We start from the raw sequence: 25,851 nt of genomic DNA on the forward strand, positions 1-25,851 counted from the left end.
CAGCATAGAGAGAGGAAAGGAGTAGGATTGGGAAATGACCTTGGGTCGGAATCGAACCCGGGTCCCCGGATTTATGGTATGGCGCCTTATCCATCTGAACCACAACACCCCCATCAACTGAGAAATTTAAGTGCATATAATGAGTCAGTACATGAAGGAGACATGAGGATGAATTTGGAAGTCTGTTTGTGACAGCAAGGCCAGTCTACACTAAGTTTATACTTATCTACTTTTATCTACAGGCTACAGCCTGGGTAGGTCTCAAACTAAATACTTACACCTAGTGGTGAAAAGTAATATCAGGGTATAAACAAAGGCTGTGCCTTCTGTGATCAGTTCAGTTGAGGTGTTCAGATCCAGTGGGTCATTACTGGAGTTTGACAAGCTCAGACTTTTGAATTTTTTTTTAATTACCCTAATAACACTTCCTCTGGATAAACTAAGGGTCTGGTTTGTTTGGGTTGTTTTTTTTTGGGGGGGAAGGGCAATATTATATTCTTGCGTAGGGCCCAAAATTTCTAGCAGTGCCCCTGTGTGCAGCATAATGATATAAAATGTCCTATGACAGTTTTTGTAATAAAATATCTGACATAAATATCATCCCTGCCATCGGTAATAAAACCTACGTTGGCTGCACTAACTCAAGAATACAGTTAGAATATCACTTCAGGCATCAGGGTGTCACATCTTACATCAGCTTTCATCAGTGCCAGACTCAGGGTTGCCCCCCCCCAGTGCCCGACTCAGGGTTGCCCCCCCCCCAGTGCCCCATGGATTTAAAAAAAAAAGTGCCCTCTAGAGTGCCTTAATAGTCGATAAAATGTGATTAAATGCCCTCTAGGGAGTCTTACAGTGGGGGAAAACACATGCAGTTTATTGTTTTCTTCATATTGCAAGTTTGATGAGTGTTTCTTACATCTCTTTTGGAATAATCGAGTTCAACATACTGAAACAGCTCAACTTCCTGTCTGCGCTGGAAGAACAGGAACACAGAAAGTGGAAATAAATGATTTAAAGTGCACCTGACAGCAAAATTATGTTCTAAAATAGGTTTCTGTAATAAAACTACAAACACCACTGATCACTTTCATGATAGAACTAACCACCAACAGAATGAAACTCTTTGTGCGCAGCTGCGTCAGTCTGGCCAAGCACCAAGCCGCTGTCAGTGGCCGCCATATTTGCCGTGACGTCACATGCAGAACGACTGCTCGGCCTTCAAGGCAGCTATGGCCGATGAAACAGAGCGATTTTCTGACCAGTCTTCAGAAACTGAGGCCCTTTTTGAGGTTGACACTGGACATGTCGGATTACATGAAGACGAAGCAGTGGGTGGCATTTTGCCTTGTCGTTTTGAGCCGTATCTGGACGATTTGCCTACAGAAGGCGAGATTTCCGACTCGGACACAGAATACATGTGAATAATACCTCAGACTTCATTCAATCTGTAATTTGTGACAATATAACAGGATTACTACATATAATAAATATTTTGGAGTATCTTTCATTATATTTTCGTGACCAAAGGCTCTGTATACAGTTCAGTAAACAGACCCTCCAGGATTTCGCGATGTTGCGATTTGCAACTTCAACGCAAATTCAACCAATCCCCGCGAATTCAGGGTGGTGTTGCAATTATATCCAATCACCGCAACTTTCCCGCAAATTTGACCAATTGTTGGCGTCGTCTTGAGGTGACGTCGACAAACTACCTTCCGCCTTACTTCCAGTGTTGCGAGATTGGGCGGGTTTTTAAGTGCATTTTGGCAGGTTTTGAACATATTTTTGGCTGGAAAACGTCAGCAGTATCTGGCAACACTGCTTACTTCCGTGTTTCCATTCAAGAGAAGCAGCATGTGCGAGTCAGTGTTTATATAGGCTTAAATTCTGTTACTGAAAGTGTGTTATGTTTACAGTGAAGCACTGTGTGCACTTTACATTATTTTTTTTTACTTAATACAAGAAATTAATGGGGGCGGCACGGTGGTGTAGTGGTTAGCGCTGTCGCCTCACAGCAAGAAGGTCCTGGGTTCGAGCCCCGGGGCCGGCGAGGGCCTTTCTGTGCGGAGTTTGCATGTTCTCCCCGTGTCCGCGTGGGTTTCCTCCGGGTGCTCCGGTTTCCCCCACAGTCCAAAGACATGCAGGTTAGGTTAACTGGTGACTCTAAATTGACCGTAGGTGTGAATGTGAGTGTGAATGGTTGTCTGTGTCTCTGTGTCAGCCCTGTGATGACCTGGCGACCTGTCCAGGGTGTACCCCACCTTTCGCCCGTAGTCAGCTGGGATAGGCTCCAGCTTGCCTGCGACCCTGTAGAAGGATAAAGCGGCTAGAGATAATGAGATGAGATGAGAAGAAATTAATGGATGCCAACATTTTTGCCAAAATGTTATTTTATTTTCCATTGTTTAGGCAGCTTCAGCATCATACTGTGAGATTCTGTTCAAATTATTTTTTTTCTTCTATGAAGCCTGAGCCATTTATTTTTAGTTTATAATTATTGTTTAATTTAGTCTTCAGGAGAGACTGCCTGCACACAGTACTAGTATTAATAGTTTTTTTTTTCTTACATGAAAGCTGAGGCATTTATATTATATTTTAAGGTAACTTCATGTTGTGCTGTGAGGTTCTCTGCACTTTAACTTTTGGACCAACAGGTGCATTTCGATAAGTAAAGCCTATTTTTCTGCATTTTTGTAGTCCTGGTAATCTTTTATATTGGTAAAGTTGTTTATAGGACCATTTCTCAGTGTCTTTGTTTTTTTTAATCAATAGTTTTTCAGTAATAACTTAATATTTAACATACTCAATTTTAATCACAAAAAGAGAAAATCGCAACAATTTCTCGCAACTTTCACTTCCTCCTGCAATGTAATCGCAACAAAAACCTAAAAAACAATGCAACTTTCACTTCATCCTGCAATGTCTCATCTCATCTCATTATCTGTAGCCGCTTTATCCTGTTCTACAGGGTCGCAGGCAAGCTGGAGCCTATCCCAGCTGACTACGGGCGAAAGGCAGGGTACACCCTGGACAAGTCACCAGGTCATCACAGGGCTGACACATAGACACAGATAACCATTCACACTCACATTCACACCTACGGTCAATTTAGAGTCACCGGTTAACCTAACCTGCATGTCTTTGGACTGTGGGGGAAACCGGAGCACCCGGAGGAAACCCACACGGACACGGGGAGAACATGCAAACTCCACACAGAAAGGCCCTCGCCGGCCACTGGGCTCGAACCCGGACCTTCTTGCTGTGAGGCACTAACCACTACACCACCGTGCCGCCCCCTCCCGCAATGTAATCACAACAAAAACCTAAAAAACACCGCAACTTTCATCGCAATTTTTTGGAAAACCCCCTGCAACATCAGACATTTTAGCCCACAACAATCACATAAAAGGCCCGTGAAATCCTGGGGGGACTGAGTAAAGTTGGAAAGATATTGGCAGATTCGAACTTCCAGGATCAATCACTCTTAAGTGAAACGTTGTTAAAACACAAAACACGCATATTTTCAACCGTAGTAAGATAGACAACGAGCTACAACCTAACTTTCATCAAAACGAGCCATCCTTGGAGCCACACCAACAACATTAGTGTTTACGAGCAGCGTGCAGAGACCGTCTACAAAGTGCAACACCAAAAAGAGACATTACAAAAAATATTCAATAACTTCACTATGATACAGTGTAGTGTCACCAAACTCACAACACACTTCATTGGTCTCCTACAGATTACACTACAACACTTGGTTTGAAAGAAAGGCATTTTTCATAATTTCTGGGAATTTTTAATAGGAATATTAATCAATAACTTCACTATGATACAAGTGTTGTAGTGTAATCTGTAGGAGACCAATGAAGTGTGTAGTGAGTTTGGTGACACTACACTGTATCATAGTGAAGTTATTGATTAATATTCCTAATAAAAATTCCCAGAAATTATGAAAAATGCCTCTTTCAAACCAAGTGTTGTAGGGTAATCTGTAGGAGACCAATGAAGTGTGTTGTGAGTTTGGTGACACTACACTGTATCATAGTGAAGTTATTGAATATTTTTTGTAATGTCTCTTTTTGGTGTTGCACTTTGTAGACGGTCTCTGCGCGTTGCTCATAAACACTAATGTTGTTGGTGTGGCTCCGAGGATGGCTCGTTTTGATGAAAGTTAGGTTGTAGCTCGTTGTCTATCTTACTACAGTTGAAAATATGCGTGTTTTGTGTTTTAACAACGTTTCACTTAAGAGTTATTGATCCCGGAAGTTCGAATCTGCCAATATCTTTCCAACTTCACTGAACTCTGTATACTATAATATTATGTACATGTGAATAATACCTCAGACTTCATTCAATCTGTAATTTGTGATGATAGAACAGGATTACTCCTACTTTACGCTAATATCGTCGGTGATTGGAAATTTTAGATGATAGACTGATTTTATACACAAAGCTATCCTGACATCATTTCCTCCCAAGATACGGTCTGTTTTCAAATGAAAATATCATTTTGTTGTTATAAATATTGATACTTACACAAACAGTTCCGGTGTCCGGCGCACTTGTTTTGCCCAATCTTCGTGTCTGATGGGATCCTTGGGAAAGGTATACGGACTATACCCGGCTTCCCTGGGGTTGGAGCAAAATCCAGCCACACAACAAGCAGGCATATTCACCAAAATAAACGACTCAGACGCAAAAATATTCACTTGCAAAAGCACTGGTGAACAACGAGAAGTTGAGAAAATATCTGTCAGCGGTTCTGCATGTGACGTCATATCTGCCTTCTTCCTCGGCCATGGGTTGGCTTGCCATGATATCAATTTATCTGCGTGGCGGCCCAGTCAAAACTATGTTTCTTACTATTCTGTCGCACGATGTGTGAAGTAAATCTGTCATTTTATTCAACTCAATATGGCTGAAATTAACATGCTTTTTGGTGTCAGGTGCACTTTAAGTTGTATGTGATCATATCCAGATGATAATGCATTATAATGTCGTGACAGACAATAAAGGTAGTTTAAGGTTATATTTACTGAACCAAGTGTAACGCGGCTGTAACAAACCAGACACTCGCGGATTATGAATGAACTCAAGGTTTTAATGAGCACAATGGAAAAAGACAATGTGCAACAGCCAGGCCAGGTCAATACCGAGAGATCCAAAACAGTAACGAGGGCTAGACAAATCATGGTTGGAAAACAGGCAAGGATCGAGAAACCGGGAAGCAAGAGAAATGAGCAAACAAACACAAGAGCTAGGCAAAACCTTCTGGGAGAAAACCAGAAGGCAAAAAGGGTCATACACAGGAATACAAATCAGAATAGTAACGCTCAGTAGGCTCACGAAATGTGGAGGCAATACTGTGCGAGGAACAAAACAAACAAAGGGGTATAAATACAAACGGGAAAAAAAAGGTACAGGTGATGTAATTAGAACTCGGGGGAGCCACTCCTAGGAAGTGGCTCCGGGTTGGCTGATGGAGTGCACGTGGTAGTGACTGGTGTGTGAGGGGGATTGTGGGAAGTGGAATCCTGAGTGTTAGGTGAGCCCGGGAGCATGACACCAAGTCTATCGTTTACATGCAGTACCACTTCAGTGCTGCGTCTGTGCTGCATGTCCACACCTAAAAACTCTCCAAAGATTTTTGTGGTGTAAAAAATATTTTAAATGATTAAAGTAAAAAAAAAAAAAGAGTTAAAGTCCATCCCGTGTGGCACATCAGGTGGCGCCGATCTCCATTTCCGCAGCCCTCGGCCTCTCGCCTATTACATAGCTAGGGTTACAGTGGGGGGCTAGTCCTCTGGTAACCACAAGAGTTTAACACCCCACTTGCATCTGTATTGCAGCATGACTTGCCAGATGGTAGTAGGTACCATTTTTATGATGGTCTTTGGTATGACCCGACCGTGAATAGAACTCACGATCTCGATGCAGACACGCTACCACTAGGCCACTAGCCGGTAAAATGGTTAAAGTGGACAAGCTTAATTACTTTCCTCACCAAAATGGTGGAAATGCTGTTTACCTGAATAATCTATCTATCTATCTAATAAATCCATGATTAACTATGTTGCCATAAAGGTTGAATAATTTAATATATAATTAATCCCATTTGCACATTTCACCCTGGAGTTGTTTTTTTTTCAGGAGGGTAAATTGTTCTTTACAGTGGACGTGTGCGCATTTTGGACAGACGCAGCCATTAAAAGCTGTTGTACAAAACCCCTTTACAGAGATTTATCCTGATGTTCAGGGTTTCTCTCAGGTACATTCCATTCTGTATTCATACGTGTTTATGGAATTAGAACTGGAACAGTGAATCGGAATCTAATTATTTTCAAATAAAGAATCAGAACCCTGAGTTTAAAACCCATCTGTACCATCAACACAAATACACTGAAGGGAATATGAGTAAACAGGAAGAAGAGAAAGAATTGGAGAGGAAGTCAGAGATGAACTCCAGCGCCATGAATCAGCTGGGGTTAGAGAAGAAGCTCTGTGACGTTCTCATCAAAGTCGATGGTGCAGAGTTCCACGCGCACAAGATCATCCTGTGTGCCTGCAGCACATACTTCACGACTCTGTTTACCAACAGATGCTACCCTCCAGATAAGCACGAGTACTTCATCCCTGGCATTTCCTCTGAGATAATGGAGCTGATCATCGAGTACGCGTACACACACCGTGCTAACATCACGGAGGAAAACGTGCATGAGCTGCTGATCGCTGCTGATTATTTGGTGGTGAGCAGCCTGATGAACAAGTGCTGCACATTCCTGAAGGCTCAGCTGTGTCTGGAGAACTGCATTGGCATCTGGTGTTTCGCTCGCCTTTACCTCTTTGAGAATTTGAAGCAAGAGGCCTTCCAGTTTATCTTAGACAACTTTGAGGAGATGGTGCACATCTCTGAGGAATTCCTGGAGCTGACGGTTGAGCACCTCAGTGAGATCATCGAGAATGACAAGCTGAATGTGAAAGAGGAGAATGTGGTGTTTGAGACCATCTTACAGTGGATCAGACACGCGCCACAGGATCGGAACACACACATGGGAGTGTTACTGCCCAAGGTGCGTATGGCACTACTGACACACGGTTACTTTATGGACAACGTCTTGAACAACACTTTAGTGAAAGACAATGCAGCATGTAAGCCGATCATCATCAGAGCTCTGAACAGCATCAATGGGCTCAACGTGAACGAATCTCTTGGCTCTGACTTCACACAGCAACGCCTTCCCAGTGCCATTCTACTGGCCGGAGCTACAGGGGTCTCACCAACACCATAGAAGTGTATGATATGCGAGTGGAGCACTGGGTCAAAGTGACATGGCACAATAAGAGTCCAAGATCCCATCACGGGACGGTGTACCTGAACGGCTTCATGTACTGGATCGAAGGATTCGATAGTAACATTTACTTCAACACTATGAGAAGGTTTGACCCCATCACCTGAACCTGGGCTCAGGTGAGCCCCATGCACTCAGGTTGGCGTTACGTGAGTGTGTGTGTGCTGGAGGGTCGTATCAATGCACTGAGAGGATTTGATGGCAAAGAACTGGTTAACACAGCCAAGCTATATGAACCTGAGAATAATCAGTGGAGTATGATAGCACTGATGCATGCAAGATGTGATGCAGGTGCTACAGCACTGAACATTAAAGTGTACGTATGTGGAGGGTTTGACAGGAACGGGTGTTTGTTCACTCCTCAGAGACGGACCAGTCGACTATCATCCCCCACATGCAGGCCTCAACATTAACTTTTGATACCTTTTACCCTGCAGGGCAAATGGCCTCAAAAAAGTTTTGCCCCCCTTGAATTTCCTTTTGCCCTAAATTTTGCGCTATTTCCGCAAGTTTTCAAGTATATGGTTCAAGGCAATACTGATGTTTTCTAGGGGTATAATTGAGTTATTTAAACAAAAGTACATTTTTTGAAAACGTTTATTTTTAAAAACATTTCTGCAACAGAAGAACAAGACAAGCCCTGAAAACATGAAACACAAATCAATATCATACATGTAAGACTTGCCTACGGTACTAGTATGTAATACGTCTTTTTATATAGAGTTTAGGACACAAAACACACTTTGTTTGCCATTCTAAAACAGGAGTCTGTACTGCAGTACTGTCTTATCATTCAGTTTGCCACTGCATTTAGGAGGAAATTAAACAATCTGTCCTCATCTTCAAATGCATGATGGGCCAATGTCAAATGATAAAGGGGGTAAGACAGATTTATCTATGGGATAATTCCCTCTGTAAATTATTGTAGCGCTCCCCTCAGTAGTTATGTGGATGAGGGCAGGGCTTTGGGGTTCTTTTTAAAAAACTTATCAAATGTCTTAACCCTGATGAACTCATACTTATGTCTTAACCCTGATGAACTCATACTTGAATTATTTACACTTTATCTTGATGAATATTGATTTGTTTAAGTAAGACTCTTCAGGATTATAATAATTTAGTTATTCTCTCAAATTTACCAACTTGGTATAGCTTAATTAGACTGCTGTCATTGGACCTAGTCAGAATTTACCAGCCCAATATGATAGGAGATTTATGATCAAACTTGATCCACAAATAAATTATTTTCACTTTATCTTGATGAATATTGATTTGTTTGAGTGAGACTCATCATGATTATAATATAGTTATTCTGTCAAATTTACCAACCTGGTATAATTAGACTGCTGTCATTGGACCTAGTCAGAATTTACCAGCCCAATATGATATGGGATTTACATTCATACTTGATCCACAAATAATTTATTTTCACTGATTTCTGATGTTTCGGTGGTCTTTCTTGTCAGTGTCACTGGAGTGCTTTCTAGTTTGTAGGAAGAAGGTAAGTTGGGTCATCTTTCTTTTGAAAATGGTGACTCGCTGGTCTCATGCCTCTTTGGACTGTGTGTTTTGCTGATCTTCATTTTGTGACTGGGAAATGATTGTTTCCTCATCCATATTCAACAGCTTGTCTACTGATAATCAAATCTCACAATTGTAGTCACAATTTGCGTTCTATTAGTCCACAAATGTGTTGAAATGCTCAGTACAAAATCGCAGCAAGAAATGGCAAATTTAGACTTCCCGGAAGTTGACCAGGAAAAAAAAATATATATATATATATATATATATATATATATATATATATATATATATATATATATATAGGTCTGCACATGCGCATGGTAAATTTGTACCAGCGCACGATCAGACCGTGACACCGGCAACTAAAATTACTGTAAACTAAAATGTACCGTAGCAGGCCTGAGGTGATGCTTGTGTTCGTTGAGGCCCAAAACTTAATGGCCGCTTCACTCTTCAGTGAGCAAAATAAATAAATAATACCTGAGTTTATGTGTCTGTTCCGTCCTTGCTCTCACAGTCGCAACATCCAATCAGCTTTTCCACATGGAATCTGTCTGTCTCTCTTTTTTCCTCCACGTTGCCAGAACACTCAAGTGAAAGTCTTTGTTGCTCCACGCTCTGTCTGAGTCTCTTCTCTGTTTCCCGGTCAAAAACAGCAGCTAAAACCCTTAAACAGTTCAACTGAGGAAGCCAAACTTTAACTTGAAAATGTCCGTTCAGTGGTAATGAACTGACGCGGGCCTATACTTCCAGGTAGCTAAGCGTTAGCATGAGCAGTAGCACAAACTTAAACAGTCTTTGAACTTCGGGTAGAAATCCTTCCCGTTTCTCCCAATGCAGTCCGTCACCCTTCTCTTTGGTTGTTGTGCAAACAATCACAAGAGAACGAGCTAAACACTGGTTTGTGCACTCTTACTCAATAATTAACTCTGAAAATCTCAGAGTCATGCTCACTCTCGAGCTTACTCTGGCCGCTCTCTCATCCTTGTCCCCCTCTACCTGTCCGTGCAGACCCCCCACCCCCGGATCTGGCGTTCCGGCCAATTGATATCAACCCCATAAATGCTGGTTATGAGAGTTCTCACAGATACATTGTCTTTTAAATAAAACAATAAACATGTAATAATTTTTAAACTGCTTTAACAACATTTTAATATCATTTTAATTAATTTTAACCTTAAGATTTTTATCATAGTGTTTTAAGGAATTTCAACCTTTTTTAATCTTCACTATTTATGTGCTTATAATACTTAACGATCCTACAAGTTTTTAACCGGGTTACATATACATACATATACATATACCGTATATATATATTTACTGTAGGGGGTGTATCTATCTATGCACTAGAGCAGATGGAAGGCTTTTTAATATTGCCAGGCTCCACACTAAGACAAAAGTCAGGAAGATCCTCATTCGTGAGCTCGACCTGCGTGCCAAACTCCACACACTCACGCACTTAACCCAGGAGAATTTGCGGCTGGCTCAAGAATGTCAAGTCCCACTATACGACAGGGGCACACGCCTTAGGGAGTTCACACTGGGAAACAAAGTACTCCTATTACCGTACTGCCCACGTCGAGCTCCAAATTGATCGCCAAGTGGCAAGGGCCCTTCGCGGTCACATGGCGAGTCAGGGACGTCGACTATGAGGTAAGGCGAATGGACAGGGGTGGGGCATTGCAAATTTACCACCTCAATCTATTAAAACGTTGGAATGAGGAGGTCCCTGTGTCGTTGGTGTCAGTAATCCCGGAGAAGGCGGAGCTGGGGCCAGAGGTTCAAAAAAGAAAATTGACATCGCCCACCACTCCGGTCCCCTGTGGAGACCACCTCTCCCCGGCCCAACTCACGGAGGTAGCCCAGTTGCAGAAAGAATTTTCCGACGTGTTTTCATCCCTGTAACAATGGGATTGTTTCATACTGTTGTTTACACACGGACTGCATTAGGAGGCACCGCACATGCGCAGTTGTTGTTTTCGAGAACATTTCCATCATCGGATTAACTGAAACATGGTTTAACGACTCTGTGCTAGACTCTGACATCAACATACCTGGGTACACTACACTGTTCAGGAAAGATCGCAAAGGCCAAGTTGGAGGCGGGGTAGCATTACTCGCCAATGATCACCTTGTCTGCAAACGCAGACCTGACCTTGAGTCATGTAGCAGCCACTGGCAGGACCTGTGGATTGAGACTCATGTGAGCGGACACAAGCTCCTCGTAGCCTGTGTTTACAGACCTCCATCTGCTCCAGAGAACTTTTATGAGCAATTTGAACAAAGTGTTTCCAGAGCAGCGACAGAAAAGGGACAGGTAGTCATTGTCGGTGACTTCAATTGCCATCACACAGCCTGGGGAGGATCGACTACCAACCAAAATGGACACCTTCTAGTGGACATAATTGACAGATATGGGCTCTATCAATCCCAACATGAGGGTACAAAGTTAACACAAACTAGCAGTAGTGTACTAGATTTGATTATGTTATCTGACCCTGGTAGAATCAATCATATGTATACACTAGCTCCCCTAGCTACCTCCAATCATTGTTTAGTAGTATGTAAATTGAATATGCATTTACCTAGTAACAACGTAAAGCGACATATATGGATGTATGATAAGGCAAACTTTGATACTTTTTGACATGAGTTACGAAAAGCCAACTGGTCCTCATGTATGACAGGTCACGTTGATGATATGTGGTATAACTGGAAAACTAAATTTCTCAAAATTGCTAGAAACACAATTCCAAACAAAATGGTCAAAGTAGGTGGCTGAGCCCATAAGCCCTGGATAACCCCTGATTTATTAGATATGATTAGACAGAAGACTGAACTTTACCAAGTTTATAAGGCATCCCAAACGCAGGAGAACTGGGCAAATTACACCATGTACAAGAACACGCTGACTTCTGAACTCCGCAAAGCCAAGCAAGAGTACTACGCATCCATAGGCGACAAGATCAGAACCCCTGATGGATAAAAACTGTTGTGGTCAGTACTGAGCAGGCTGACTGGAAAGGGAAGGATGAACATTCCAGCACTTTTAAATCAGGTTTTACTAGTCAACAAAGACAGGGACAAAGCCGAACTCTTAAACCACTTGTTCATTAATGTTACCAAGGACTCGAAGCATCCTGACAGGACAAAGAGACTCCCAATGTTTACTTTTGAACAACTCAGTGTACTCCAGTTCTCGATAGAAGATGTCCTCAAGGTACTTCAGAACCTTCATACAAATAAAGCAACGGGCCCGGATGGTATTTCGAACAGACTACTCAAGGAGGCTGCACCTGAAATATGTACTTCCTTAAAGGAATTGTTCAACCATTCACTGGACTCTGGACTATTCCCCACTGAATGGAAACAGTGTAACATCACCCCTGTTTACAAGAAGGGCGACCGAACAGACCACCAGAACTACAGACCGATCGCCCTACTACCAACTGTTGCCAAAGTTCTTGAAAGACTGGTCCATAACCACCTGTATGCTCATCTGGAAAGTAACAACCTCTAACAAACACCAGTCTGGATTCAAAAAGGGAGACGGTACTGTGTTTCAGCTGATACACCTAGTGGATGACTGGGTGAAATCCATCGAAGACCCAGACATAGCTTGTACTGCGGCTGTATTTCTCGATGTCAGATGTGCATTTGACACAGTTTGGCACCAAGGGCTTATCTACAAGCTGACCCACTATGGTATAGGAGGACCGCTGATCCACTGGTTCTACAGCTATCTAATGGACCGTCAACAGCATGTCGTCATTAATGGTGTTTCATCTTCCTGGGGGGCAACAGTAGCAGGAGTGCCACAAGGGAGTATATTGGGACCTTTACTTTTCCTTGTATATCTCAATGACATCAAAGACCTTCCTTGCAAGTCAAACATTAACTGCTTTGCAGACGACACCTCATTGTACAATTCAGCAAAAACCGCCCAGGAAGTAGTTGACACCATCAATGCAGACCTGTGTACTGTCGCTACCTGGTTTTTAAACTGGGGTCTCGAACTTCACCCGGATAAATGTAAGGTTGTTTGCATCAAGTCAGACCGGAAGAATGTACAGCTACCATCTATTTACATCTTTGGAAAAGTTGTCAAACAAGTGTTGTCATACACTCACCTTGAAGTCACCATCCATCAGTCCCTGATATGGAATGAACATGTACAAACGCAAACTAGCAAAGCCAGGAAACTCTTAGGTGCTCTCTGCAAACTTAAGGGAAAGTTAAGTAGGGAGGCCCTTGAGTTAGCCTACAACACCATGATACGATCTAAGTTAGAATATGCATCAGTACTGCTGGGAGATCTCAGTAGTACAGCAAGTAAGATGCTTGACAAAGTGCAATACCATGCAGGCTGCCTTATAACCGGAGCCATGAAGGGGACCCCCAGTACCAGCCTTGCACAAGAACTTGAATGGGACAGTCTGGCCACTAGGAGGCACTATCATTCCATGGTGATAATGCACAAGCTCATGAATGGACTGGTACCAGTACACCTGCAGTCACTCATCCCCTCAACAAGAGGCGAACAGAGAACGACTCGACTTCAGCTCTGCAACACAACTCATCTTCACGTACCCCGCTGTAGAACAAAGTTGTACAGGTCCACCTTCATTCCACATGCATCAACTCTTTGGAATCAACTTCCACAGAGACTGAAGGACGCTAACAACATAAACACCTTCAAGATAATGTGCAAGAACTACCTCTTGATTCCAAGGCAACACCAGGCGTACAGACGACAGGGTATCCGGCATTACAACATCCTTGCTGCCAGACTAAGAATGGACTGGAGCCCATTAAACGCCACCTTGTATGTAATGAAGATAAAAGACAAAGCGTGTTCCTGTGGTTCGTCCTCTGAAACTGTCGCCCACTATCTGCTACACTGTCCGCTCTACAACAACCAGCGTGAAGTCTTAGCCGCCACTGTTGAACAGTTCACACAAGATCGTCTGACCAAATCAGTTCTACTACAGGGGCTACCGGGCTGTGATAACTGTACAAACAAACAAGTATTTCAGGCACTTGAAACGTACATTTCCTCTACAAAACAATTTGATGTTTCTTCCAGTTAAACCACCCCAGACCTCTATGTCTCAAACCAACTTCTAATTTGAACACCTGTTATTTAAAGTTCTGAGCTCAGATTAATTATGATCTCTGACCTCCCAAGGCTCTAAAATTGTATTAAGTCTATGTTACTTATTGTGAATATTGGGTTATGATGTCTATGTCTTTCTATGTTATCTATTGTGAAGTTTGGTTCCATAAGTATGTTTGATATGTGCTTTTTTTTAATGTATTATTGTGTTACTTTGAAATTGGAACTCTGAGTGTAAGCAAGTTCTTCTTAAAGTACGAGTTAAGTTAATGTTGACCCGATGTATGTTTATGGCACCCGAAATCAGCGTTGCTGCCTGGGCTGTCCATTGTATTGTACTGTTGCAATTCAATAAAAGAAAAGTTGTTGTTGTACCTGCGATGAGTAGAGACTGCATTGTACTAAAGAGTGAGTTACGGAAGTGTTTAATAAAGTTCCCTGTGAGTAAGGGTAATACTCAACCGTCCAGTTTGTATAGTCAAGAGAGGACAGAACGAACTGAAACATGGTGGCAGCGGTCCGGCTGACGAGCAGCGGATTTACAGTGTGAAACACCGTAACCACCGACATGCGGTCCAGACGAGAGTGTGGAAGAAGATGCATGTGTTCATGAGTGAGACATGGAGGGATTAAAACCGCCCGCACAATGGGATATGGACGTAAGCAACCTGGCGAAGTCCTGGAAATCATGAAAAGAGGAGTTTATTCTTTACATGGGACTAGCATTACCAGATACGGACAACACTGCCAGAGTGATGGTGTTTCACTACCTGATTGGAGAGCGTGGAAGAGAGCTGTGCAACATGCTAATGAGCAGTGAGAGTACAGAAAACAGGACTGTGGGTCATATGATAGCAAAGTTTGATGAACATTGTACTCCTAAAATGAATGAGACTGTGGAAAGATATCGCTTTTTTACAAGAAATCAAGGCCCAAATGAAATGATCGACAAATACGTCACAGATTTGAGAATGCTAGCCAGCACCTGCAATTTCGGTGGGCTACAAGACTCCCTTATTAGAGATAGGATCGTTTGTGGCACACACAGCTCAAGTTAGAGAGAAAGACTGCTCACAGAGGATGATCTGACACTGGATAAATGTCTACAGGTGTGTAGAGCTATGGAAATCTCCTGTGAGCACAGCAAGACTATTGAGGGACAAGTGGTGGAGGAAGTGCACGCTTTCCAGTGGAAAATAAAGACAGACAAAAGTAGAGAAATAACATGCAAGTTTTGTGGAAGAATACATGAAAGACAAAAAAAAGTGTGGGAAAGAAAACCACTTCGCAGTGACCTGCAGGAGCAAAGCGAGTAACAGAGAACAGAGGAAGAAAGTGCATGCTGTTACAGAACAGGACTCAGACTCCTGTGAGGATATAATGACAGTCACAGCAGTTACACAGGAGATGGAGGCTATGAATCACGTAAAGGACATGAGAATGACACAGAAGGAAACACAGCAATTTTTCGCTGGAATGATGATCAACAACAACCTGGTGAACTTTCAAATTGACTGTGGAGCAACATGCAATGTTATACCAGTAACATGCTAAACCCAGACACACAGATTGAACACACAGATAAAGTGCTAGTGATGTACAACAACTCTAAGTTACACCCAGTTGGCAAATGCAAGGTAAAAGTGAGAAATCCCAGAAACCAGAAGTTGTACAGGCTGGAGTTTCAAGTTGTGGGAGAGGACTGTAAAACATCCCTGCTTGGCAGGAAAGCTAGCGAAGCCATGAAACTCATTAAAGTACAGTATGAGAACATATTTGCCACTGACAGTATTGTGTCCACAACTGACACCAGTGAGTCTACATGGATTTTAGATGAGATAAAGACGGAGTTCAAGCATGTGTTCACAGGGGATGGATGCTTGGAAGGAGAATACAAAATAGAGATTGACTCCACTGTCAAACCTGTGAAACTCCCAAAGCGAAGAGTCCCTGTGGCTATGATGAAACCCCTACGAGAGGAACTACAGAGTCTTGTGGACAGAGAGATTATTGCACCAGTTGACTGCAGTACAGACTGGATAAGAGGCATGGTGTCGGTGCAGAAACCAAATGGAAAGCCCAGAATCTGCATCGACCCAAGACCGCTAAACAGAGCTCTGAAACGAAACCATTTCCCACTGCCTACTATAGATGACATTTTGTCAGACATGTCAAAGGCAAAAGTTTTCACTGTCTGCGATGTAAAACATGAATTCTGGCATGTGAAGCTAGCAGCAGAATCAAGCTACCTTATGACTTTTGCCACACCTTTTGGGAGATTTAGGTGGCTCAGGATGCCAGTGGGTATCAACCCAGCACCAGAGGTTTTTCAACGCAAGCTGATGCAAGCACTGGAAGGCTTGCCAGGCATCCACATCATAGTGGATGATGTTCTCATCACAGGAGAAGGTGAAACAATGCAGAGTGTGAGTCTAGACCATGACAACAAACTCCAACAGTTCCTTCAGAGTGTTAGGGTTTTGCTGGGATTCGAACCTGGTTCGTTGGTGTGATAATCCAGCAAACCCCCACTAGGCCACCAGGGGGATGACTCAAATGCAGAGGCGTGAGGCGGAAGTAGAAAAAGAATCAAATGGTTTATTTAAACTATATACACTATATACAGGGCAAAACAAAAGACAAAAAAAACCAAAGAGTAAATCCAAAAGAAAAGCAAAGTGCAAAAATTCAAAAGCTAAGAAGATCAAAAACCCAGTACAAAGGAAACTGGAGATAAACATAACAGCACAAAGACTCCGTGACAAGAGGACTGAACTCAGGGGTATAAATAGACAAACTAATTAAGGACACAGGTGAAGATAATTAGGCAATTAACACAAACACAAGACACAGGAACAGTGGCGGCCTCTAGAGGCCAAAATAAACACGACATGAAAAGGAAATAACAGCGGCCTCTAGAGGCCAAAACAGTCCTAGTCCTAACAGGACCCCCCCCTCTAGGAGCGTCTCCTGACGTTCCCAGGGCGATCCGGATGGGCCGAATGGAAGTCCCGACATAGTTCTTTATCAAGGACATCCCGAGCAGGAACCCAGCAGCGCTCCTCAGGACCATAGCCCTCCCAGTCCACCAGATATTGCAACCCGCCGCGGACCCGGCGGGAGTCAAGCAGGCGATTCACAGTGAACACAGTCTGCCCCTGGAAGATGCGGGGGGGTGGGGGGTTCCTAGGGGCAGGGGCATACGTAGACGTCAGTACGGGCCGTAACAGGGAAACATGGAAAGTGGGGTTGATCCTCAGAGTCCGGGGCAACTGGAGCCGGTAGGAGACAGGGTTCACCCTGCGCACCACCTTGAAGGGGCCAATGTAGCGAGGAGCAAGCTTGCGGTTCTCCACCCGCAGTGGAAGGTCCTTAGTGGACAGCCAAACACGCTGCCCAGGGCGGAAAGCGTGTGCAGGTCTCCTATGGCGGTTGGCCTGAGTCTGGTTGGTTCTGGAGGTCTGTATGAGGGTCTTCCTGACCATGCTCCAGGTCTTGCGACACCGTCTCACATATTGGTTGACCGAGGGCACCCCCGCGTCCTCCTCCTGGTCCGGGAACAGAGGTGGCTGGAACCCGAATTGGCACTGGAATGGCGACAGCTTGGTGGCCGATGACTGCAGGGTGTTGTGGGCGTACTCCGCCCATGGCAGCCAGGTGCTCCACGATGTCGGGTTATCCATAGCCAGGCCTCGCAGGGTGGTTTCCAGGTCCTGGTTGAGCCTCTCTGTCTGACCATTGGACTGTGGGTGAAACCCAGAGGAGAGGCTGGCAGTGGCTCCGATGACCTTGCAGAACCCGTGCCACACTCGGGAGGAGAACTGGGGCCCTCGGTCTGAGACGATGTCCTGTGGAAGACCAAAGACTCGGAAGACATGATTAAACAAAAGTTTCGCAGTTTCAAGAGCAGAGGGGAGTTTGCACAGTGGTATGAAGCGGCAGGCCTTGGAGAATCTGTCAACTAAGACCAAAATGACCGTGTTACCTTGTGACTCAGGGAGACCCGTGATAAAGTCGACTGCCACGTGGGACCAGGGACGCCGGGGAATGGTCAGAGGATGCAGGAGACCCTGGGGACGCTGTCGTGGGTTCTTGGTTCTGGTGCAAACCTCACAGGACAGGACAAATGACCTTACTTCCTTCTCCATGTTAGGCCACCAGAAGCGTCTTTTCAGGAAGTCCAGGGTCCTCCGAGCTCCCGGGTGGGCGGTGAGAGGGGAAGAGTGACCCCACTGGAGAACCTTGGCCCGGGCTTGATGTGGGACGTACAAGAGGCCTGGTGGCCCCGTCCCAGGACCGGGGTCCTGGCGTTGGGCTCGTCGGACAGCCTCCTCAATACCCCAGCGGACAGGGGCCACAATCCGGGACACAGGGATAATAGGCCCGACTTCATTCTCCCTGTTAGTGGCAGAGAACAGTCTGGACAGTGCGTCAGGTTTGGTGTTCTTGGAGCCGGGGCGGTATGAGAGGGTGAAGTCAAACCGACTGAAAAACAGGGCCCACCTAGCCTGTCGAGGGTTCAGTCTCTTGGCTTGCTGGAGGTACTCCAGGTTCTTGTGGTCAGTCCAAACCAGGAATGGATGTTGTGCTCCCTCCAGCCAGTGCCTCCACTCCTCAAGGGCCAGTTTGACCGCTAGCAGTTCTCGATCCCCCACATCGTACCGGGACTCAGCAGGACTCAGGCGGTGGGAGAAGTAAGCGCAGGGGTGCAGCTTTCCTTCCGAACGTTGAGAGAGCACCGCGCCGACACCACTGTCCGAGGCGTCCACCTCCACGATGAATGGTTGGGAGGTGTCCGGGAGAACCAGAATGGGTGCCGTGCAGAAGCGGTCCTTGAGGTCTTTGAACGCCTTTTCTGCCTGAGGAGACCAGCCATAAGATCCACCTGTCCCTTTGGTGAGGTCTGACATGGGTGCTGCCACAGAACTGAAGTTCCTTATGAACTTGCGGTAGAAGTTAGCGAATCCTAAGAACCGCTGAACCTCCTTAACGGACTTGGGAGTAGGCCAATCCCGGACGGCCAGGGTCTTGGCAGGGTCCATTTGGAGTTGGCCTGTCCGTACAATAAATCCCAGAAAGGAGACCTCGGGAACATGAAATTCGCATTTCTGGGCCTTGGCGAACAGATTGTTCTGTAGCAGCCTCTGGAGAACCTGGCGGACATGGTGGCGGTGCTCCTGCACGGTCTTGGAGAAGATAAGGATGTCGTCGAGGTAGACAAAAACGTATAGGTTAATCATGTCCCTTAAGACGTCATTGATTAGGGCCTGAAAAACAGCTGGTGCGTTGGTGAGTCCGAAGGGCATCACCTGGTATTCGTAGTGCCCAGACGGGGTGTTAAAGGCAGTCTTCCACTCGTCTCCCTGTCGGATACGGATGAGGTGGTATGCGTTCCGTAGGTCCAACTTGGTGAAGACGGTGGCGCCTTGGAGCAGGTCGAAAGCTGTGGACATCAGCGGAAGGGGATATCGGTTGCGCACAGTGATCTTATTCAGGCCCCTGTAATCAATACATGGTCGGAGCCCCCCATCCTTCTTGCCGACAAAGAAGAAGCCGGCTCCAGCAGGTGAAGTGGAGGGTCGAATAAACCCAGAGACCAGGGCATCTTTGAGGTATTCCTCCATGGCCTTGCGTTCTGGCTGAGAGAGTGAAAACAGTCTGCCACGAGGAGGGGTAGTCCCAGGGAGCAAGTCGATGGCACAGTCGTAGGCCCGGTGCGGAGGAAGAACGGCGGCCCTGCTCTTGCTGAATACCTCCTTGAGATCCCAGTACTCTGTGGGAACTTGAGATAACTCGGTGAGATCAGGGGGCTCGGCAGGAGACACAGGAGAGCTAGAGAGCAGACAAGAGGCATGGCATGCAGGGCCCCATTCCACAACCTGGCTTGTTACCCAGTCTATGCGAGGGTTGTGGCGAGTAAGCCAAGGAAGGCCTAGAATAACTGGGAACTCAGGTGAAGGAATCAGGTGCAGGGATATTTCTTCCTTGTGACCTTGAGACTGGAGGAAAACTGGAGAAGTAACTTGGGTGACTCTTCCATCACCTAACGCTTGGCCATCGAGGGCAGACACAGACAGTGGGACTTCAAGAGGTGCAGTCGGAATATTGATGCTTTGGGCGAAGTGAATATCCATAAAGTTCCCAGCCGCCCCTGAGTCTATCAAAGCTTGACAAGAGTGGACAGACTCACCCCAGGAGATGGAGACCGGGATGTAGATTCCTTGGCCAGGGAGTCCGGGAGAGAGGGTAGGCCCCGTCACAACCCTCCCTCGGCTGGACGGGGCGGTCCTTTTCCCAAGAGTTCGGGACATGATGCTCGGAAGTGACCAGGATTGCCACAGTAGATGCAGCACTTGTCTCTCCTTCTGCGCTCCCTCTCAGATGCGGAGAGGCGAGTACGACCCACTTGCATGGGTTCTGGACAGTCACTGAAGGAGGTAGACGGTCTCCAGGTAGAGGTAGGGAGGCTGGGGGGGCTCAAGGCTTGGTGGCGTTCTCTCATCCTGTTGTCCAGACGAATAGCATGTGAGATGAGGGTTTCGAGGTCACTTGGGCATCCAATAGAGGCCAGACCGTCCTTGATGGGGTCAGACAGACCATGGTGGAAGGCTGACACCAGGGCAGTCTCGTTCCATCCACTTACTGCTGCGAGTGTTCGGAACGAGATGGCGTAATCTGCGACGCTTCCTCCTTGCCGGATGGACATGAGCTTTCGGGCTGCATCGGTACTGATGTCTGCCTGATCGAAGACCCGAAGCATCTCTTCAGAAAACAGCTGGAAATCAAAGCACTCAGGTCCCTGTCTTTGCCAGATAGCAGTAGCCCAGGCTCGCGCCTTACCAGCTAATAAGGTGATCACAAAGGCAATCTTGCGGCGATCCGTAGTGTAGGTGGTAGGCTGAAGCTCAAAGGTGAGTTGACACTGGGTAAGGAACTCTCGGCACTCACTGTGCTTGCCGTCATACCTCTGTGGTGCAGGAAGGCTGGGTTCGCGAGGTGAAGAAGGCAGCATTGCAGGAGGCACTGGAGCAGGAGTGGGAGCTGGATCAGGAGCAGGAACTGGATCAGGAGCAGGAGATGCAGGCAGAGATGTCAGCTGTGCCAGGGTTTTCCCAATTTGCTGAAGCAGTTCCTCGTGGCGAGCGAGGGCCTCACGTTGGCTGGTGAGCGTACGTCCATGAGCGTCCATGGTCGCTCCGAAGCGTGTCAAAGCTGCCATAATTCCCTGAAGGTTGGCCGGGTAGACAGTTGAAGCAGCCTCTGCTGAGTCGGTCATGACGGAGTCTTTCTGTTAGGGTTTTGCTGGGATTCGAACCTGGTTCGTTGGTGTGATAATCCAGCAAACCCCCACTAGGCCACCAGGGGGATGACTCAAATGCAGAGGCGTGAGGCGGAAGTAGAAAAAGAATCAAATGGTTTATTTAAACTATATACACTATATACAGGGCAAAACAAAAGACAAAAAAAACCAAAGAGTAAATCCAAAAGAAAAGCAAAGTGCAAAAATTCAAAAGCTAAGAAGATCAAAAACCCAGTACAAAGGAAACTGGAGATAAACATAACAGCACAAAGACTCCGTGACAAGAGGACTGAACTCAGGGGTATAAATAGACAAACTAATTAAGGACACAGGTGAAGATAATTAGGCAATTAACACAAACACAAGACACAGGAACAGTGGCGGCCTCTAGAGGCCAAAATAAACACGACATGAAAAGGAAATAACAGCGGCCTCTAGAGGCCAAAACAGTCCTAGTCCTAACACAGAGATGCAGAGAGAGGAACATCAAGTTGAATGCAGAAAAACTCAAGCTCAGAAAGCAGGAGGTGCCTTACATCAGACACCTTCTCACAGCTGAGGGTTTGAAAGTCGCTCCAGAGAAGGTTCAAGCCATCACAGACATGCCACCACCTACAGACATTAAAGGCGTCCAGAGACTGGTCGGGATGGTGAACTATTTGGCAAAGTTTTATGAACACCTCTCAGACGACTGCGAGATACTGAGGCAGCTGACACACAAGGAGAGTCTGTGGGAGTGGGTCTGAGGTGCAGGAGAGGGCATTCAAAAGACTAAAAGACAAAATAACACATGTACCAGTCTTGAAATACTATGAGCCAGAGATGGAGCTTACACTGCAGTGCGACGCCAGTGAAACTGGGCTGGGAGCAGCTTTGACACAAAATGGCAGGCCTGTGGCATACAGGAGCAGGGCACTAACACCGACAGAAAGGGGCTATGCCCAAATTGAAAAAGAGTGCCTCACTATAGTATTTGGGATGGAAAAGATCCATCAGTATACATATGGTTGACCTGTTAATGTACAATCAGACCACAAACCACTTGAAAATATAATCAAGAAACCACTGTGGAATGCACCGAAACAACTTCAGAGAATGTTGTTGAGACTGCAAAAATATGACCTAAATGTTACTTATGTTCCAGGTCGTGACATGCTACTGGCCAACACATTAAGCAGAGCGTATCTGAAAGACAGTCACAAAAGCCAGAGAGACTGGGAGGTTGAGGTGGTCAACATGGTGGCTTTTGTACCAATCTCAGCAGAGAGACTGAGTGAGATACGTGCTGCAACACAGACAGACAAAAAGCTGCAGACCCTGATCAACACAATACAGAAAGGGTGGCAACAAAACAAGAACGATGTACCTGTTGACATACAGTAAGCACTACTTTTCCTTTCAGGATGAACTGAGCACCCAGGATGGACTTGTTTTCAGGGGAGAGAGAGTTGTCATTCCTGAATCACTACAGGGAGACATCACCCAACGGATTCACTCATCACATCTGGGGATTGAGGGATGCCTGAGGAGGGCAAGAGAATGCATTTATTGGCCAGGTATGAATGAACACATAAGAACATTTGTGACAAAGTGTGACGTATGCAGGTCAGTAGATCATAAGCAGCAGAAAGAGACACTTCAGCTGTACGAGATCACAGACAGACCATGGGCTAAAGTGGGTACTGACCTCTTTAGTTTTGAAGGCAGAGATTATCTGATAAGAGTAGACTACTTTTCCAACTTTTGGGAAATTGATTACCTCCCAGATACAATGTCAGGCACAGTTACTGTATCAGGAAGTTAAAAGCACACTTTGCCAGACAGGGGATTCCAGATGTTGTCATTTCTGACAGTGGGCCCCAGTATTCCTCCAGAGAGTTCAAAAAATTCAGCCAAAAGTGGGAATTCACTCACATTACTTCCTCACCTGGCTACCCGCAAAGTAATGGGAAAGCAGAACCAGCCATAAAGACAGCCAAGCGGTTTATGAAGAAGGCAAAGATGTCTGGACAGGATCCATACCTGTCCATACTTGATCACAGGAACACCCCAACACAAGGGCTGAATGCAAGTCCAGCACAGAGGCTCTTGAGTAGACAGACAAGGACTCTGCTGCCCATCAAAGAGAGCCTTTTGAGGCCAAAAGTGATGCACATCAAAGAAGGACTCATACTTAACCAACGAAGACAAGCAAAATATTACAATCATACAGCAAAGGACATGGACACACTAAAAGCTGGGGACTGTGTGCAAGTTCAGCCACTTGAGCCAAACACAACCTGGAAGAGAGCAAGGGTGATGACCCCAGTGGGCCATAGATCCTATAAAGTAGAACTGGACTCCGGCAGCGTCCTGAGACGGAATCGCCGCCATCTCAGGCTAGCCATGGACACTGAGACAGTTACTCCAACACCAACAAGGCCTGTGGATACAGGAGAGACACAGATGCCTGCACAGGACACTGGTAACAATCACAGTGTTACTACAAGGTCTGGATGTGTATTTCAGAAACCTAGGTACCTGAGTGACTTTGTATGTAACTGAGGGGACGGTGATATGAAAAAAAATGTAAATGAAAGAGAATGGAGAAAATGTTAAAGGAAATATGTGTGTTTTATAATGTGAAAAGAAAAAAAATGTTCCTGGACTTTCATACTGTAATGTAATTTGTTTATGAAAAGCTCCACTATATAGAGAGTATAATTTAGCTGTTTGAAAGCTATGGCACTTTATATCCAGAGTGTTTGAAAGCACTTTATCCAGAGTGTTTGAAAGCACAGAGGATGTTGTATTTGTGAATATGAATAGTGTTTAAGGAGTTGACACACATACCCCTTTTCCACCAAATCAGTTCCAGGGCTGGTTCGGGACCAGTGCTGGTGCTGCTTCACAACTCGTTCAACTTGCGAGCCAGCTGAGAACCAGTTTGCTTTTCCATAGCTCGCAGTGCTAAGCGGAGCCACGTCATTACGTCGCTGTATACGTCAGTTACGGCGCTACGTTTATATAAACCTTGGCGCGAATATCAAAGCAAAAACAACACGGAAGAAGCAGCAGCAGCAACAACAACAACAATAATAATAATAATGGATGACTTCACGTTTGTACAGCTGCTGCTTCTCGTCGCTTAAAAATGGCGATCTTTCGCAGTCTTGTTATTGTTGTTGGTCTTAACAACTCCGCCCCCCCCCACTGACGTACAGTAAGCGGTTCTTTCCTCTGGCCCAGCAGAGAGTTGGTGCTAGCCTGGAACCGGTTTTTCTGGCCCCAGAGCCAGTTCTTTGTCAGTGGAAACAGAAAACCCGGCTCCAAACTAAGCACTGGCCCCGAACCAGCCCTGGAACTGCTTTGGTGGAAAAGGGGCAACAGATATTCTGTGATCATTTAATTTGAGAGGAAGACTAAAAAAGAAAGAAAATGAAAATGAAAATTGTTTTTCTTTCACTATTGTTTATTTTGTTTAAAAGAAAAGGGATCTAACAATGGGATTGTTTCACACTGTCGTTTACACACGGACTGCATTAGGAGGCACCGCACATGCGCAGTTGTTGTTGTACCTGCAATGAGTAGAGACTGCATTGTACTAAAGAGTGAGTTACGGAAGTGTTTAATAAAGTTCCCTCTGAGTAAGGGTAATACTCAACCGTCTAGTTTGTATAGTCAAGAGAGGACAGAACGAACTGAAACAGCCCCTGCCCGGCCGCACTCACCTCATAGAACACCACGTTGAGACGCCCCTGGGGGTGGTAGTGTGCAGCCGCCCTTACCACCTGCCCGAACACAAAAAAAAGGTGGTCCGGGATGAACTCGAGGCCATGCTCGAAATGGGCATAATCGAGGAGTCCCACAGTGACTGGAGCGGCTATAGGAAAGTCAACGCGGTGTCTAAATTTGACGCGTACCCAATGCCTCATATTGACGAGCTGCTCGATCGATTAGGCACTGCTCATTTTTATTTGGCACTGGATTTAACGAAGGGCTATTGGCAGATCCCCTTGACTCCTCTATCCCGAGAGAAAATGGCCTTTTCCACACCGTTTGGCTTACATCAATTCGGTACACTTCCTTTTGGGTTGTTTGGGGCGCCCGCTACATTCCAGCGGCTTATGGACAGGGTCCTCCGCCCCCACACCACCTACGCAGCTGTGTATCTCGATGATATTATCATCTACAGCAGGGGTTTTCAAAGTGTGGGAGAGTCAGCCCCTCTCAGAGAGCAAATAAACAACAGCGCCCCCCCCTTACAATTTTTGTTGTTGCTATACTTAAATGTTCCATTCGTATTTTTAAAAAAATGGTTGTTGTACACAATTTTATTTTTTTCTTTTACACATTTTAAACATATGAGCTTTTTTAAAACATCTTTTTTACACATTTTAAACATCTGTGCTTTTTAAAACCTCTTTTTTACACATGTTAAACATCTGTGCTTTTTAAAACCTCTTTTTTACAGATTTTAAACATCTGTGCTTTTTAAAACCTCTTTTTTACACATTTTAAACATCTGTGATTTTTAAAACCTCTTTTTTACACATCTGTGCTTTTTTAAAACCTCTTTT

The 25,851-nt window shown here is 45.2% G+C and overlaps 1 pseudogene; it reads left to right on the plus strand.

The window, feature by feature from the left end:
* Positions 1 to 6,413: 6,413 nt before the first annotated feature.
* On the plus strand, positions 6,414 to 7,765 carry LOC132892124 (kelch-like protein 10; annotated as a pseudogene).
* Positions 7,766 to 25,851: the final 18,086 nt, after the last annotated feature.

This window comes from Neoarius graeffei, chromosome 9 (genome assembly GCF_027579695.1).
Source record: "Neoarius graeffei isolate fNeoGra1 chromosome 9, fNeoGra1.pri, whole genome shotgun sequence".
In the NCBI taxonomy this organism is placed as follows: domain Eukaryota; kingdom Metazoa; phylum Chordata; class Actinopteri; order Siluriformes; family Ariidae; genus Neoarius; species Neoarius graeffei.